The following is a 15,098-nucleotide window of genomic DNA, read 5'->3' as shown; positions in this document are numbered from 1 at the left end:
CGTCAACTAATAATTCAGTTGGTTCATAATTATTTCCAGGATAGCTTAAGTGTATCTGATAAAATATACTTGTAATCAGACACAGACCACATACATAGGTATGTCTTTGTTATTTCAAATATTTTTTGCAAGGGGTGTATATTCAAAGAATGCTGATAGGGAAGGCCTTTTGACAAGTTTAATTTTAATCTTAATTGGGGTTTCGGTTTGTTACGGGAATAAAGAACAGAAAATCATGGTGCTGTCTTTCCCTTTTCATTTCTCTATCAAAGACCAAATTCAGAAGCATGCTTTATATAGCATTTGTGAGTCAGAAACATAGTTCCTTACTAGAATTCTAGTAAAAGAAAGAATACACTTATTTTCCACATGCATTTGGGTAGGAAAATGGTCCAGGATCTAGAACTTGGTGAAAGTCTAAGGCACAGAGCTAAATGAGTTTGTGACCCCTTGTGTGGGAGAGATATTTGGATAGTAAAGTTAGAGGAAGCTCCTGTAACCATAAGTTTTAATGGCAGAGTGACCAGCAGATGAACATTATCCTAAAAAACAGCCCACTCCAAAAAGCAAGTTAATGTAGATTTATCAGCAACTCTTTATGCACCATCTGATATCTGAGATTTAAACTTGATTATCAATACTATTTCTTTTCTAATCAGATGTGTGTTTTTTTTTTATCATTAGTCTGTCTGGCTAACTTTGAATATTCAATAAGATCGTTTGTGTGTGTGTACATACATATTAGATGGTAAAGAATCTGCCTGCAATGTGGGAGACCTGGGTTTGATCCCTAGGTTGGGAAGATCCCCCAGAGGAGGACATGGCAACCCACTCCAGTATTCTTGCCTGGAGAATCCCATGGACAGAGGAGCATGGCAGGCTATAGTCCATAGGGTTGCAAAGAGTTGGACACGATTGAGTGACTAATCATAACACACATATATACATTTTGATAAATCTGAAAATAAAAAATAAATATGGAGAGTGCCTAGTGGAAACAACAGGAAAGAAAACCCTTCACAACAGTGGGTGAGTTGATGTCAACTGGATTGCAGAATGCAGGCAGAAGGTAACAGTCATAAGGTGACCATCTTGGCCAAAGTTAACAGATACATTGGTATTTCACGTTATGACCACCCTGATACCTGGAATAACTGACAACTGACTACATATAGAGATATATCTGATTTCTTTGTACATTCTGCAGAGTGCAGCAGATGGTGCTATGGCTGACATAAAAGACACTTATTGATTTTCTTCCCTTGCCCTTCCCCATCTCCTTTCTCGAGTGCCTACACACTGGAGGCTTTGCCTGGAGACTTGACTGGATTCCCAGGGCCACTCTTCCTGCTAAACAAGTTCAGGCTGGGCAGAGGGATCTCAAGATCTTGAGAATTGGGAATTCTGAAGTCTGTATAATTGACATATTTTCATTCATAGCACATTTGTCTATTTTTCCTTTTACTGTGCAAAGCAGTTTGATTTTTTAAGTTAAAAAAATGTTTGGCATGGATAAAGAGCTGCGATTTCTCTCTTTAATACATCTCATAAAGTTGGAGTAAACTGAAGTTGGCCATTCATTCTCCTTGTCAATCACATAAGCTTTTGAATCACATAGATGGATTTTGGATTCACTAATTACTGCATTATATTATGATGAGCATGTAACTAAAATTATACTTTTTAAAAAAATTTTACAGTTTGGTTAATGAGGTATAATAGGTTTTTATACAAAATGTAATGAGTTATTGTGTATCAAGTGCTTAGGATAGTGTCTGATCCTCAGAAGGTAAATAGAGTATACCAAGAGTGTTATTCATTTGGCCCTGGGCTTGATCTCTCTGGGGTCAAACTGCTCGGTGTAAAATATGGACTCCACACTTTAGCAGTCTGGACTTTGGATAAGTTATGTAACATCCCTCTGGTTCAATTTCCTCTTTTGCTAAGAGGGGTTCATAATAAGATCTAGGCTTTAGGGTCATGAGACGATTAAGTAAATAAAGCTCTTAGAATGTCTAGATAATACTGAACCCTCAATAAGTGTTTTTGTTGAAATAGATTATATAGTATATCAAAATTACTGTCACTGTGCGGTGTTGTCAAAGGTATCGTGGGAAACTGTATGAAGCTTATGCTCAATAGCAAGTTATAGTAATTATTAAGATAAATTGGGGAGCTGGAGAATCTGTCCAAAGACAGATGCTTGTTGTTACACAGTAAAGTAATAAATACTCTGATACTGTATGTAAAGACTTTTTACTCTGAGATAGTGCTTAATCTAATCAGTTCATAGTGCTACATAACAATTGTCAGCATAATATCAATTTAAGAGTTTACATTAAATAAACTTTCTGGAGTTAAAGACAGTGAGCAAGAACTAAAACAGAAGCATTCCTTAGCAAACACCTTCATTGTTATGCAAGTTACATTATGCAGAAAATAACATATCTCATTTCCCACACAATTTAATAGCCTGCCAGTTACCATTTAGCAGGATCAAGCTATAAATCTTTTATACAATTTGAGGGAGGCTTATGACACTCATTACTTCTTTCACTTTTTAAAAAGTTTCTAGTAATCTTTTTTCCTTTGTGGTTAGCAAGGTGCTAAACTCTAAGTTTTATAGTACAAACTGAGTGTATCATATTGCCTGGTTTCATTGGGTGTTTAGTTGCATAGATTATGAAAGGTTAGTGTTGAATTCCAAGTAAGCATAGAATCAGTTCTAACAGTACTTGCCATAATCCTTTCCAGTGCATGATCCTTCAAACTCTATCTTGTGATTCCAAGTGGCCTTTGTTAATTTAAATGAAGTAGAAGGCTAATTTCTTTTTTAGACTAGTCTAAAAGTTATACTTAAAAAAAACACATATATGTTTTTGGAATTTTCCTAAGATATAAAAAAAAAAAATGGTCTGATTCAGAAATTATTCTTCTAGCCCCTATAGAAAGCAGAACTACAGCACTGAGTGTTGACTGATGAAACGGCAGCATGGTGCAGTGGGAGACAGGGCTCTTGGCTGTGAGTCCCTGTGGCTCCGTGAGGCTGGAGTGGGATGGTGGCTGAAGGAATGCAGACTTCCACGTTTGCCTTCTTCTTGGAGATGGGACAAATTTCTGTCATGCCTGTTAAGGTTGTGTTGCTGGATGAACATCCATTCCGTCTGCCACAGTATGAAAATTGTTCTTCTAGGCAGTTTCTGATGACCTCCGAAGAGCACCTTCTGCAGTTGACCCTGGCAGTTGGTCCATTTCTTCCAAGAATCATGGCTGTGCTGGAGCCACCGCTAATCTGTTTCCTAATTACTTATGCATTTCTGGCTGTTGGAGCCTTCTGTGATCAAGCAAGTGAGCTGGGCTACCCTCGTTACCACCAGTGATATAATAGGACTTACAAATCAAAGTGAGTGCTCATATTTTTAATATATCAAAAAACCCCTATATACATCCCAACACAAGCAACAATAAGATAATTCTTCTCCATGCCTTGGATTCAAGACAGTAGTGTGCTAGGCGAAATATGTCAGATAGAGAAAGACAAATACCACTTGATCTATCTTATAAGTGGAATACAAAGATAACGCAACAAATCAAAAGTCAAAAACCAAGCTCATAGATACAGACAACACGTTAGTGGCTACTGGAGGCAAGAGTTGGGGGTGGAAGAAATGAGTGAAGGGGAATCACAATGTTAAACAAAGAAAAATCAAGACTGATTCACAAGTAAATTCACAATTTAAAAAAATGCACGCATTAAAAACTACATTACAAAAAAAGGTGAACCTAACCAGTAATTTTAAAAGGCGAATTTAAAAGTGAGATAGTAGGGTGTCTGGATCAAGATGGCAGAGTAGGAAGATCCTGAGCTCATATCATCCCAAGGCCACACTGAAACTGCAACCACATATGAAGCAACCATCTTCTGAGAACAGCCTGAAGACTAGCAGGACAGATTTCCTACAACTGAGGGTATAAAGGCAAGGCCAGCTGGGAGGGGTAGGAGGGTCGGAGATGTGGCCAAGTCAGAGTCCACACCCCGGGAGCAGTGGCCCCAAAGCAGCGGTTACGAAAGCTGCAGGGGTCCCCCAAGGAGCGGGACCTCCAACTGGCCCCGTGCTGGGATCCCTACCTGGGAAAACTCGCACCGGAAAATGAGGGCCCGTAATTCTGCTTTGAAAACCACGGGGTGTATATCTGGGGGAGCCCGAGAGCTGTAGGAAGCCCAGACTCTGCTCTGATCCAACATAAACTTGCTCCAAGGCCCAGCGCAGGGGCGGGAGCTTGAGAAGCAGTCAAATGAAGGGGAGATCCACTTGCTAATTTTAGGAAGTGAGCCAGAAAGGCAGAGATCTGGAGGGACTTTCTCCAGGGACAAAAATGCCAGCAGGCACCTTTTTTTGTTTCATTTTGATCAATCCATCCACTTAGCTGGGCACCTTTTTCTCACTCTCCATCAAGGTAACTAACACCATGTGCTTGGCCCCAGTGCAGAATTCCTCTGAGGACCACCCCACCCATACCACTCACTCTGGCCTTGAAACTGACTCCCAGCCCCCCTCCACTGGGCAGTCCATGCTGACCAGGACCAGTGCGCCTTAAAAGTGGCTCCTGCTCCAGGAAGCCAACCTTTCTCCACTTAGTGGGAGCCTCTGCCAGCACGAATCTCACTCCAGAGTAGCTCCTGGCTTCTGGGATGCCAGCCCCAGTACCAGGGTGCCGGTACAGGTGTTATCAGAGCTTGCAGCCGGTCCAGGGACCAGTCCTGTCTTATCAGCGCTCCTGCAGCAGAAGCCAGGCCTGACAGACTACCGTGTTGGGGGGCCAGTCCCCCCCAGCTGCACAACAGCAGTAGTTGAGGCTAAGCCTTGGAGCCAACCCCACCCATCAGCCTGCCTGAGGCAACCACAGCTAAACCACAACACCCTCATCCAGGAAAGCCGCCACCAATATACAGCAAATACATTGAAATCAGCCAACTACCAAGTTAAAGACACAGCAGGCATCAGAGATGGCCTGGATGAAGGTCTCAGGATCAGTGCAGACATTTTCCATGTGGAAGCTGACACCAATGACATCAATACTTAGCTCTTTTGCCCATTCCTAAAGAATCCTGCTAGTTTTGACTCTGGGGTCAAATTTCACACTGAGGTGGCAGACTGCTTTGGAATCATTGGTGGCAACCCACAAAACCGACTTTGCCTTTGGATATGCCCTGGCAACTTTTACCAACTCAACTTCACTATCAAAAGTCATCATCTGGATTCCATTATTGACAGCATACTTAATCTGAGACACTTGCTTAGAAGAATTCACATAGATAATCCTTTCTGGAGGCACCATGAAACTCTGTATCAACTGTATTCCAGTCAGGCTGGCACAGTCAAATCTTATTCCAGTGGAAGCTCAGGTCTTCATGGTGGTTCTGCTCTCATTGCACTTGACTGCATTAAAGGGGATGACCAGCGGAAGAGCTTTTAACCATCTCAATTATTTCTTTAAAATGTATTTTCAGTTTGCCACATGGAAAGCATCTGTATCATCAAAACAAATTTCATTAATCTCTTTTGGTCCAGAATGTCTTTGTAGTAAAGCCATTTTTCAGGAAATGACAGTCAAACTCTTCACTACTGAAGTTGTTCATAGTTGCTTGATGTCTTTCTGAAACACAGCAAAAAGGAAAACTAAGAGATTTTAAAGAAATTATTGCCAGCTTTTCACAAAAGCATTTCTCCAGGAGTTTCGAGTCCCACTGAAGATGCATGTGCCCTCAGGGCAATGGAGGGAGTATTCTGATAAACACAGAATTCGCTGTTCATCTCAGAAGGCCGGCCCCGGAGAGCTGCAGGACCGCAGCCTGCCCACTGCTCCGCCTCTCTTCCCATCAGCTCCCCGTCCAGCCGCTGGCCGCCTCGCTCCTGCCCGCAGAGAGCTGCCAGCCCAAGTCGGCGCTGCAGTGCTGGCAGAGAGGTGTTGCTGGTGGACGCTGAGAAGACTGAACTTAAAGGGACTTTAAATGGACAAGAAAAGGCCATAACTGGAAATAAGAAAACAAGGAAAGAAGAATACCTCACTGATAAAAGCATTTATACAGTAGAGGTATTGGATCAACCATCTATAAATTGAGCATGACATTTAAAGGAAAAACAAGTGAAATCATTTATACCTAAAATAGCTATGATATACACAAAACAAAAAATGCAAAATAAGACATCAAATGATGGGGGAGGGCAGTAGAAAGGTGCTGCTTTGACAATGCACACAAATTAAGTGACTATCAACTTAAAATAGATTGCTATATACATAGGTTGTTATATACGACCTTCATGGTAACCAGAAACCAAAAACATATAACAGATGTTCAAAAAATAAAGGAAAAGAAATGCAAACAAAACACTAAAGTCATCAAATCACAAAGGAAGATAAAAAAGGAAACAGAAAGGGAGAGAGCAGAGCTGTAAAACCTATCAGACTACAAAGAGCAAACTGTAAATAATTACACATGCTGTGCTTAGGCCTGTCTGACTCTGACCCCATGGACTGTAGCCCGCCCGGCTCCTCTGTCCATGGGATTCTCCAGGCAAGAATACTGGAGTGGGTTGCCAGGCCCTCCTCCAGGGGAACTTCCCAGCAGGGATTGAATCCAGGTCTTTGTATTGCAGGCACATTTTTTACTGTCTTAGCTACCGGGGAAGCCCAAGAATACTGGAGTGGGTAGCCTCTCTCTCCTCCAGGGAAACTTCCCAACCCAGGAATTGAACTGGGATCTCCTGCATTGCAGGCAGACTCTTTACCAGCTGAGCTACCCAGGAAGCCCAAATAATTACGTACCTATCAACAATTGCTTTAGATGTAAATGGAATAAATACTCCAATCAAAAGACATAGGGTGGATAAATGGATAAAAAAAATAAGTAGCCTTTGTCATTTTGAAGTGTTTTTATATGCCATTATTTTTACACAAATAGTATTATAAAGACCCATTTCCAAAATTGATTTTATATTTTTCTAAAATATGATAACTAGATACATAAATACATTGTTTATCATAGGTATAAACAACAGAAGGATGGAAAAAGCACAAAGAACTTTACGTAGTACATTTTCTTCAGCTCTAGCTTTATCAAGAAACAATGCCCATCAACACCATCTGAAAATGAAATATTTTATAAAAGGTACATGGATATGCTCCATGACTGCATTTATAGCAGAGTGACTTTTATCATGAGGGTCAAAATTGACTATGTTCTTGAATTATCAATATTTTCTTCTAGAACAATGTTGTTAACAACTTAAAGCAGTAGTCATGATGTTTTTAAATTATTTAAAAATGTTCTTTACCCAATAGTCAATCTTTACTTAGATCACTTTAAGTCAGAATATAAATCTGTAAAGGAATCTGTACAGTAGAATTAGTAAGACGCTGAGTCAAATGAAGTTATGGAAAGACTCCTAAACTAGATGAGGCTTCATTTAAAGTTTTCTCCAAGCAAAAATTTTTGAACAGAGACAATGTCTTATGACAATTACAAAATCCAGAATGTAATATAATGGAGATCAATATTTGATGATTGAACTATGTGGTGTATTTCCTTAATTCAAGCATCTTGTTTATAGGAACTGGCTTATCTGCTCTAACAAAGAGATCCTAAAATACAGTGAATTACATAATCTAAGCTTTATTTTATTTGCTTGTGTAACAGACTAGAGAAGTTTAGGTTGGCAGGAGCCTCAGCTTCAGCAAGATATTCAGGAGCTAAATTTGCTTTCATCATGTTACTTGCTATCTCCTGTGTGTATATATATATATATATATATATATATAGTCTTAAGTGGAAAAAGATAGGGTTACTTCCGTATACATCTGCAAGGAGAAATGTAAGAGTGGAAGAGGGGGAAACAATCTCCCCTTTATGCATGTAATCAGGAATTATCCACATCACCTTCTTTCACTATACTTTGGCAAGAGTTCACACTTGTTGGCACAGTCAGGTGCAAGAGAGGCAGCTGTCTCGCAGCTAAAGCTTGCAGGGGGTTCTATTATGAAAGATAGAAGGGGAGGCTGGTAGTGACAGACAATCTGCAATCACCCCTAGGCTTTTTCATGACAACATAAGGTAGTTACATGACAAAAATACACATGACCTGCTTAGTTAAAAGAAAACTTAGAGAATATTGAGCAAACTAATAATTGAATGCACATGAAAGCAGTCTAGAATTCCAGAAATAATGAAAATAGAGAATTTCAAAAATTGTTAGAAACACTTTATTGAAGAATTAGAAATTCTAAATCAGTTTCTATAGCACTGAGTGTAACTTATTCAGACAATGTATTGTTTTCAGGTATGCCTTACCAAGTAACTTGGCAAATCTAACTACATATCCACTTTCAAGTACAGAAAAAAATTTAAAAAAATCATATTATTGACACACAATAACATTTTCATTAGTTTATCCAGAACATTTTAAAGCTATGTAATGCAAAATTCAAAGGCCAACATGTGATGAACGCATCATTTTGTGTATGTGTGCGGGCTCAGTCATTCAGTCATGTCTGACTCTTTGCAACTCACGGACTGTAGCCTGGCAGGTTCCATTGTCCATGCAATGGACAAGTATTTTCTAATCAAAAATACTGCATTTGGTTGCCACGTTTTTCTCCAGGGGACCCTTCTGACCGAGGGATCGAACATGCATCTTTTGTGTCTCCTACATTGGCAGGAGGGTTCTTTAGCACTAGCACCACCTGAGGAGCCACAGAGCAGCATTTTATTAGATTACAAAACAGTTTCATACTTAGGTCTTGGTGTGGAAGCATTGCTCTGCAACGGTCTCTTTATGGAGTTAATTCAGATATGCTGAGTGTTTAAACACATTGCAGGGTCTTTTTATAACAAAGTATTAGACATCCCCCCCTTTTTTTTTGACCTACAACATTATGTTAGTTTGTGTACAAAACATAGTGATTTTATATCCACATGCATCTAAAAATGGGAATCCTAGGTGGCACTCGTGGTAAAGAACACACTCGCCTGTGCAGGAGATATAAGAGCCACAGGTTCAATCCCTGGGTTGGGAAGATCCGCTGGAGAAGGAAATGGCCACCCCTCCAGTATTCCTGCCCGGAGAATCCCATGGACAGATGAGCCTGGAGGGCTACAGTCCACGGGGTCACAAAGAGCCAGACACGACTGAAGTGACTTTAGCACACAAAATGATCATCATGTTGAGCCTAGTCATCTGTCACTACACAAAGATGTTACATAATATTGACTATAATCTGTGCACTGTACATTTTGTATCCGTGGCTCATTTATGTTGTAACAAAGTTTGTACCTCTTAATCTCCCTCAGATTGATTTCTCTCCTTCCCATCCTGATCTCTCTTGACAACCACCTGTTTCCTCTGTGTATCCATGACTTTGTTACTTTGTTTCTGCTTGGTTAGGTTTATTCATTTGTTTTGTTTTTTAGGTTCCACATAAAAGTTCATTCACTTAAGTCAATGTCTTCTAGGTGCATTCATATAGTCACAAATGGCAAAATTTCATTCTTTTTATGGTTAAGTAATGTTCCATTGCTTATTTACATATATATATATATATATATATATATATATATATATATATATATATATATATTTGGGCTTCCCTTGTGGCTCAGCTGATGAAGAATCCACCTGCAATGAGGGAGACCTGGGTTTGATCCCTGGGTTGGGAAGATCCCGTGGAGAAAGGAGAGACTACGCACTCCAGTATTCTGGCCTGGAGAATTCCATAGACTGTATAGTCCATGGGGACGTACAGAGTTGGACACGACTGAGTGATTTTCACTTTCACTTCATATAAATATACACACACACACACATACACACACACACACACATATATAGAAATGGGATTTCAAAAAAATTTACTTCTGCTTCACTGACTACACTAAATTCTTTGACTGTGTGGATCACAACAAACTGTGAAAAATTCTTAGAGATGGGAATACCAGACCACCTTACATGTCTCCTGAGAAACCTGTATACAGGTCAAGAAGCAAAAGTTAGAATTGGTCATGGAATAATAGACTAGTTCAAAATTGGGAAAGGAGTGCATCAAGGCCATATATTATCACCCTGATTATTTATATGTAAAGAACATCCTGGAAAATGTCAGATTGGATGAATCACAAGCCACAATCAGGAATCCCAGGAGAAGTATCAACAGCCTCAGATATGCAGATGACACTACTTTAATGGCAGAAAGTGAAGAGGAGTTGAAGAACCTCTTGATGAAAGTGAAAGAGGAAAGTGAAAAAGCTGGCTTAAAACTCAGTATTCAGAAAACGAATCATGGCATCTGGTCTACCAAGGTCCACGTAGTCAAAGTTATGGTTCTTCCAGCAGTCATGTATGGATATGAGATTTAGACCATCAAGAAGGCTGGAAGCCCAAGAATTGATGCTTTCAAACTGTGGTGCTGGAGAAGGCTCTTGAGATTCCCTTGGCCAGCAAGGAGATCAAATCGGTCAATCCTAAAGGAGATCAAAGCTAAATATTTATTGGAAGAACTGATGCCGAAGCTGAAGACCCATACTTTGGCCACCTGGTGTGAAGAGCGGACTCTTTGGAAGAGACTGTGATGCTGGAAAAGACTGAAGACAGGAGGAGAAGGGGACAATAGAGGATGAGATAGTTGGGTAGAATCACCAACTCAATGAACATGAGTTTGAGCAAACTCCAGAGACAGTGAAGGACAGGGAAGCCAAGCGTGATGTAGGCCATGGGGTGGCAGAGGGCCAGACAGGACCCTGCAACTGAAGGGCAGCAACAGCAACAAGGTGAATAGACCACATCTCTATCTGCTCATTTCTTGATGGGCTCTTGGGTTCTCTTTGCATTTTGAGAAGAGTGTTGCAGTGAATACAGAGATGGATATATCTGTTTAAATCAGTGCTTTCATTTTCTTCAGATAAATACCCAGAAGTGGAGTTGTTGGATTAGATTGTAATTTTATTTTTAAAGTCTTGAGGATACTTCATACTGCTTTCCACAGTGGCTGCACCAATTTACATCCCCGCTAAGAGGGAGATGGACATATTGACTCAGGAACAGGATTTTGTTTTTTCCTGAGTCTAAGCTAAAGTAGATATTCCATAAAAGAAAATTAAGCAAGCAAAAACGTATACTTACCACGAGAATAGTAAAAGAAAAATCCTTAACACTGACCCACATTGTAGAAACTCAATGGATATTTTTTTAAATTAATTTTTAATGCTTAATATTGTTCAATATGCTAAAGTTGCAAGGAAATTTATAAATTATTTAGAAGAATTTGAGTAATCAAATTCATATAGTTAAGTTACAGGTCTGGAAATTAAAAATTTCTGATTTTTCATAATTTTGACTTCTTTCTCAAATTTTAATCTTGACACATAGAAGTCCCACAATTTTAAAACTCTTTGGACAATTTTCACTAGGGCTTCAATATTAATATTTAATAAAAACAATCCACATTTCTATTCAAATTTCTTGATATTTTTCTACATAAGTTATTGCTTACCCAAAACAGGTTGCTAACCTAAGAATGATTCTGAAATCCTGTTTCCTGGCATTCACAACTAACAAGTCACCAAAACCCATCTGGCTTTTCTTTGTTATATTGTTCCTTATTTATGCACATTCACCTAGTTTCTTTGCTATTATGTATGATATAATTACTGTAAATGAATTCATGTCCACACTTTTATTTCCTAACTGTAACTCTTGGCAAGTAAAAATTGTAAGTCAAAGCTTATAAACCTGTGACATGAAATAAAGTTTTAGCCATTGGGAGTTTGCAAAAAGAAATTAGCTGTGACCTTTCTCTACATTCATGTATTGAACTGATGTTTTGGCATCTCCTACTTATCATACTCAAAATAGAACTCTGTTTTTACTGCCCACCTGCCTCACTGTCAAGGACTGTAAAGCTGTTTATTTTCCATTTCCTTCTCTCACCATAAGTCAGACCAAGAGTCACTGAAGTGACAAATGTAAGCATCATACTTAATAATTTCTGTCCCTTTTACACCGCATGTCGGTAAGTCTTTTTAGGTTTCTCTCCAAAATACATCTTGGTTCTGTCTGCTTCATTCCAGTCACACTGACGTCCATCTCTCATCAACGTGCCATCGGGATACTGTGATGGCGTCCTCTGGAGGTTCTTGGTGTCTGCTACTTCTGCCTTGCAGTCTGGTGTAGACATATCTACACAGCTGCTAGAATGCTCTTTTCAAAACACAGAGTTGCATTGGTTCTCCAGTTAAATCTGTTCACTGATGTACCATCACTCTTCTAATAAAATCTAAACTAAAAGCAAAACAAAACGATAAAAAGAAAACTAACCTGAGCGAGTCCACGAGTGCCTTGGGGGGCCTGGTCCTGCCGGTTCTTTTGAGGTCGCTCTTCTCACTGTTCTTCGGTGCTCGGGTCTCTGGTCAGCTTCTCTGCTCCTCCTCAGGACTTCTGACCTTTGCACGTGTGCCTCTTCCTTCCTTTCTTCCTTTAAGTAGTGTGGTCGCTTTACAACATTGTGCTGCTCTCTGCTGGACGAGGGAAGCAGCTCTATGTATACATGTGTCCCCCCTCTTGGGTCTCCCTCCCTAAAATCCTTCTTAGCAATAAAAAATAAAGATTTAATGCATGATTATATACTCTGTTGAAAAAGGCAAAATGCATTTTGTTGGGGGCGGTATTGAGGGCTCCCGACACTGGTTGATCACGGGAAGCTTCTCTCAGACACGAATATTTAAGGGTAGAAAGAAACATAAGGAAGAGCCAGCCATAAGTTTTTGTGACAAGAATGGTTGGGAAATAGGCTTATTTCTATTTGGGCAGTTCTTTCCCAACTATTCTTGCTGCAAAAATTTATGGGCGGCTCCTCCTCATGCTTCTGTTTACCCTTAAATATTCTTCTCTGAGAGAAACTTCCCATGGACAGCCAGTGTCAGCATCTCTGCATCTGCACCACACACACACACACACACACACACACACATTTTCCCTTTTCAACAGAGTATATAATTATGTAATTAATGTTTATTTTTTATTACTAGGAGAATCACAATCCATGCTCAGTCTATCATTTTAAACAAAATCCGTAAGTCATTTTCTGAAGCTTAAATTCAGTTGCTGTTATGCGATCTTATAAAATATTTTAAATTTTTGGTAGCAGAAATAATGCATGCTCTCTGTGAAAAAATTCAATATTACTTGGAAACATTAAGCATAAAACATATTTACCTTAAATCCCATAACTTTGATATTATCACCATTAACATTTCTGTGACCATTCATTCAAGTATGTCTTTAATATCACTTTAAAACACATGTATGCTTTTATAAAGTGAAATCAAAACATGCATGCTTTGTATGGACATTTATTGTAAACTGTCATTTAGAAATTGGGCTTCTTTCCACCTTTTCTCCTTAAATATGATTTTTAAAAAAATACCAACACATCGCCGTATAGATATGTATATGATCAGAAAAATTTATTATTATTTTACAACATTGGGATACTATTGATGCACTTTGGATTGCTTTTCTCAATTACCTTCTATATCATGAAAATGTTGCCAGCTTTATGGTTATAGAGTTAATTCTGTATAATGTATCTCTAGTATTTCTAACAGCAATCTCCCAGTTGAGAGGCATATTCTATGAACTAGGCTTCAGTAATCATCCTTGTGATGTTGCTTAAGGGTGAAGTTAAAATTTATATTTGGAAGTCTGACTTAAGAACTTGTTAGCCTAATATGTCTGGTGTACTATACCATGCATTTTTCATTTTTGAGGTAGATTATTTCAAGTTATAGTTACAGCTTTTCAGTCATGTTTTTTCAGTGATACTCATCAGTGTACCTGGAGACAGGGCTGGGATTCAGAGGAGGTGCCAGAGCACGTGCCAAAAATCTCAGTAGTCAAGATAAAATATTTTTAATGCAAAAATTTTGAAAAATAAAATTAAATGCAAAAATCTATCATGAAAAAAATATCAAAATTTTAATTAGATGTGTTTTCTTGATTTGTTTTATGATTCTGCATTTTTATTCAATGACAAGTCCTGTTATTTTCCATCTGCTCACAGTTTCTGAACCACTGGGTGGTCGGGTTCCTACTAGGTGGATTTATGAAGGTTGACAATGGTGTGTGAACAGATTAGGCAATGCAGGGTTTTATATTCACTCATGGGTTTTATTATAGACCTTTTTATTAATATTTTTCATGGCTCAAAATATGGGAGGTATTTTGGTAAGTCTAGATACAAGGGGCATTTTTTTTTTTTTTGGCTTTTGTTTCCAATTGAGCTCCACATGACAGTGCTAGATGGAAATACTGGGATTTACTCATCTGGAAAATATGATTATATTTCTTTATTATGTTCCCTTGGTCTTCAATTATTTGAATATCTAGTTCAGTAATAAGCTTAATTAAATCTTGCTTGCACTGAATTCAGTCTGTCAAGGATTAAGTCAGTTTGTTAACTTGGGTAAAATTTACTTTTTCATAATTCTTACATTAATATTTACTGATTTTTCAGTTTTAAATGAATATTTGCAGTAGAAGATAAAGCAGATATTACTGGTTTCTTAATTTTGCTGCATTCATAAATTATGAAAAATAAAGATAACCATAAACAATAGTCAATTTTAAAAAGTGTTATTTCTCTATTCTCATAGAGAATGGCAGGACAGAGGAAAATGATATCTGGCTTAAGCTGTATCTGACATTGACACTATCAGTATTATCTTGAAATCTGAGGCTACTCATGTTCATTAAATAATAAGAAAAACAGCGATTTGAATTTACAGTGCTGCTATTATATTATGTGAAGCAGTATAAGTGAAACTGCTTTGAAAATGTCAAAATGCTCTTCAAATGTTAGTTATTCTTATTATATGTATTCATTTTTTTCCATGGAGGGAGAAGGAAACATTATAGGGATATAAAATGAAAGTAGAAATGTAAAAGGGAGTACTTAAGAAGTAACTGTCATGACCCAGATTGTAATACCATGGCTAGTTCTGCTACTTACTCAGAATATACTCTTGCTATGATGAAAGTTTGTCCCTA

The 15,098-nt window shown here is 38.5% G+C and overlaps 1 protein-coding gene and 1 pseudogene across 4 annotated transcripts in view; one reads left to right on the top strand and one right to left on the bottom strand.

Moving 5' to 3' along the window:
- The window catches only part of CNBD1 (cyclic nucleotide binding domain containing 1), a 467,325-nt gene that overhangs the window by 207,468 nt on the left and 244,759 nt on the right, over positions 1 to 15,098 (top strand). The gene's annotated exons all lie outside the window — the stretch shown is intronic.
- Positions 4,925 to 5,641, bottom strand: LOC110152145 (ornithine decarboxylase pseudogene; annotated as a pseudogene).

This window comes from Odocoileus virginianus, chromosome 15 (assembly GCF_023699985.2).
Source record: "Odocoileus virginianus isolate 20LAN1187 ecotype Illinois chromosome 15, Ovbor_1.2, whole genome shotgun sequence".
Lineage (NCBI taxonomy): Eukaryota > Metazoa > Chordata > Mammalia > Artiodactyla > Cervidae > Odocoileus > Odocoileus virginianus.
Note: the sequence above shows the minus strand (reverse complement) of the source record. Positions and strands in the feature narration are given on the sequence as shown.